The following is a 3,960-nucleotide window of genomic DNA, read 5'->3' as shown; positions in this document are numbered from 1 at the left end:
TTGGGGATTGATACAGGGCTATGGGGAGAGAGCGGGGCAGTGGGATCAGTTTGGGGATTGATACAGGGCTATGGGGAGAGAGCTGGGCAGTGGGATTAGTTTGGGGATTGAGACAGGACTATGGGGAGAGAGCGGGGCAGTGGGATTAGTTTGGGGATTGATACAGAGCTATGGGGAGAGAGCGGGGCAGTGGGATTAGTTTGTGGATTGATACAGGACTATGGGGAGAGAGCGGTGCAGTGGGATTAGTTTGGGGATTGATAGAGGACTATGGGGAGAGAGCTGGGCAGTGGGATTAGTTTGGGGATTGATACAGGACTATGAGGAGAGAGCGGGGCTGTGGGATTATATTGGGGATTGATACAGGGCTATAGGGAGAGAGCGGGCAGTGGGATTAGTTTGGGGATTGATACAGGGCTATGGGGAGAGAGCTGGGCAGTGGGATTAGTTTGGGGATTGAGACAGGACTATGGGGAGAGAGCGGGGCAGTGGGATTAGTTTGGGGATTGATACAGAGCTATGGGGAGAGAGCGGGGCAGTGGGATTAGTTTGTGGATTGATACAGGACTATGGGGAGAGAGCGGTGCAGTGGGATTAGTTTGGGGATTGATAGAGGACTATGGGGAGAGAGCTGGGCAGTGGGATTAGTTTGGGGATTGATACAGGACTATGGGGAGAGAGCGGGGCAGTGAGATTAGTTTGGGGATTGATACAGGACGACGGGGAGAGAGCGGGGCAGTGGGATTAGTTTGGGATTGATACAGGACTATGGGGAGAGAGCGGGGCAGGGGGATTAGTTTGGGGATTGATACAGGACTATGGTGAGAGAGCGGGGCAGTGGGATTAGTTTGGGGTTTGATAGAGGACTATGGGGAGAGATCGGGGCAGTGGGATTAGTTTGGGGATTGATACAGGACAATGGTGAGAGAGCGGGGCAGTGGGATTAGTTTGGGGATTGATACACGACTATGGAGAGAGAGCGGGGCAGTGAGATTAGTTTGGGGATTGATACAGGACTATGGGGAGAGAGCGGGGCAGTGCGATTAGTTTGGGGATTGATACAGGACTATGAGGAGAGAGCGGGGCTGTGGGATTATTTTGGGGATTGATACAGGGCTATAGGGAGAGAGCGGGCAGTGGGATTAGTTTGGAGATTGATACAGGGCTATGGGGAGAGAGCGGGGCAGTGGGATTAGTTTGGGGATTGATACAGGGCTATGGGGAGAGAGCGGGGCAGTGAGATTAGTTTGGGGATTGCTACAGGACGACGGGGAGAGAGCGGGGCAGTGGGATTAGTTTGGGATTGATACAGGACTATGGGGAGAGAGCGGGGCAGGGGGATTAGTTTGGGGATTGATACAGGACTATGGTGAGAGAGCGGGGCAGTGGGATTAGTTTGGGGTTTGATAGAGGACTATGGGGAGAGATCGGGGCAGTGGGATTAGTTTGGGGATTGATACAGGACAATGGTGAGAGAGCGGGGCAATGGGATTAGTTTGGGGATTGATACACGACTATGGAGAGAGAGCGGGGCAGTGAGATTAGTTTGGGGATTGATACAGGACTATGGGGAGAGAGCGGGGCAGTGCGATTAGTTTGGGGATTGATACAGGACTATGGGGAGGGAGCGGGGCAGTGGGATTAGTTTGGAGATTGATAGAGAGCTATGGGGAGAGAGTGCGGCAGTGGGATTATTTGGGGGATTGATACAGGACTATGGGGAGAGAGCGGGGCAGTGGGATTAGTTTGGGGATTGATACAGGACTATGGGGAGAGAGCGGGGAAGTGGGATTAGTTTGGAGATTGAAACAGGACTATGGGGAGAGAGCGGGGCAGTGAGATCAGTTTGGGGATTGATACAGGACTATGGGGAGAGAGCGGGGCAGTGGGATTAGTTTGGAGATTGATACAGGGCTATGGGGAGAGAGTGCGGCAGTGGGATTAGTTTGGGGATTGATACAGGTCTATAGGGAGAGAGCGGGGCAGTGGGATTAGTTTGGGGATTGTAACAGGACTATGGGGAGAGAGCGAGGCAGTGGGATTAGTTTGGTGATTGATACAGGGCTATGGGGAGAGAGCGGGGCAGGTGGATTAGTTTGGGGATTGATACAGGGCTATGGGGAGAGAGCGGGGCAGTGGGATTAGTTTGAGGATTGATACATGACTATGGGGAGAGAGAGGGGCAGTGGGATTAGTTTGGGGATTGATACAGGCCTATGGGGAGAGAGCGGGGCAGTGGGATTAGTTTGGGGATTGATACAGGGCTATGGGGAGAGAGCGGGGCAGTGGGATTAGTTTGGGGATTGATACAGGGCTATGGGGAGAGAGCGGGGCAGTGGGATTAGTTTGGGGATTGATACAGGACTATGGGGAGAGAGCGGGGCAGTGGGATTAGTTTGGGGATTGATACAGGACTATGGGGAGAGAGTGGGGCAGTGGGATTAGTTTGGGGATTGATACAGGACTATGGGGAGAGAGCGGGACAGTGGGATTAGTTTGGGGATTGATACAGGGCTATGCGGAGAGAGCGGGGCAGTGGGATTAGTTTGCGATTGATACAGGTTTATGGGGAGAGAGCGGGGCAGTGGGATTAGTTTCGGGATTGATACAGGGCTATGGGGAGGGAGCGCGGCAGTGGGATTAGTTTGTGGATTGATACAGGACTATGGGGAGAGAGCGGTGCAGTGGGATTAGTTTGGGAATTGATACAGGGCTATGGGGAGAGAGCGGGTCAGTGGGATTAGTTTGGGGATTGATACAGGGCTATGGGGAGAGAGCGGGGCAGTGGGATTAGTTTGCGATTGATACAGGATTATGGGGAGAGAGCGGGGCAGTGGGATTAGTTTCGAGATTGATGCAGGGCTATGGGGAGAGAGCGGGGCAGTGGGATTAGTTTGGGGATTGATACAGGACTATGGGTAGAGAGCGGGGCAGTGGGATTAGTTTGGGGATTGATACAGGACTATGGGGAGAGAGCGGGGCAGTGGGATTAGTTTGGGGATTGATACAGGACTATGAGGAGAGAGCGGGGCAGTGGGATTAATTTGGGGATTGATACAGGGCTATAGGGAGAGAGCGGGGCAGTGGGATTAATTTGGGGATTGATACAGGGCTATGAGGAGAGAGTAGGGCAGTGGGATTAGTTTGGGGATTGATACAGGGCTATGGGGAGAGAGCGGGGCAGTGGGATTAGTTTGGGGATTGATACAGGACTATGGGGAGAGAACGGTGCAGTGGGATTAGTTTGGGGATTGATACAGGACTATGAGGAGAGAGCGGGGCTGTGGGATTAGTTTGGGGTTTGATACAGGACTATGGGGAGAGAGCGGGGCAGTGCGATTCGTTTGGGGTTTGATACAGGACTATGGGGAGAGATCGCGGTAGTGGGATTAGTTTGGAGATTGATACAGGACTATGGGGAGAGAGCAGGGCAGTGGGATTAGTTTGGAGATTGATACAGGACTATGGGGAGAGAGTGGGGCAGTGGGATTAGTTTGGGGTTTGATACAGGACTATGGGGAGAGAGCGGGGCAGTGGGATTAGTTTGGGGTTTGATACAGGAATATGGGGAGAGAGCGGGGCAGTGGGATTAGTTTGGGGATTGATACAGGGCTATGCGAGCGGGGCAGTGGGATTAGTTTGGGGATTGTTACAGGGCTGTGGGGAGAGAGCGAGATAGTGGGATTAGTTTGGGGATTGATACAGGACTATGGGGAGAGAGCGGGGCAGTGGGATTAGTTTGGGCATTGATACAGGGCTTTGGGGAGAGAGCGGGGCAGTGGGATTAGTTTGGGGATTGATACAGGGCTATGGGGAGAGAGCGGGGCAGTGGGATTAGTTTGGGGATTGATACAGGCCTATGGGGAGAGAGCGGGGCAGTGGGATTAGTTTGGGGATTGATACAGGGCTATGGGGAGAGAGCGGGGCAGTGGGATTAGTTTGGGAATTGATACAGGACTA

This window comes from Pristiophorus japonicus, unplaced genomic scaffold (genome assembly GCF_044704955.1).
Source record: "Pristiophorus japonicus isolate sPriJap1 unplaced genomic scaffold, sPriJap1.hap1 HAP1_SCAFFOLD_162, whole genome shotgun sequence".
Classification (NCBI taxonomy): Eukaryota; Metazoa; Chordata; class Chondrichthyes; family Pristiophoridae; genus Pristiophorus; species Pristiophorus japonicus.
This window is presented reverse-complemented; position numbering follows the sequence as displayed.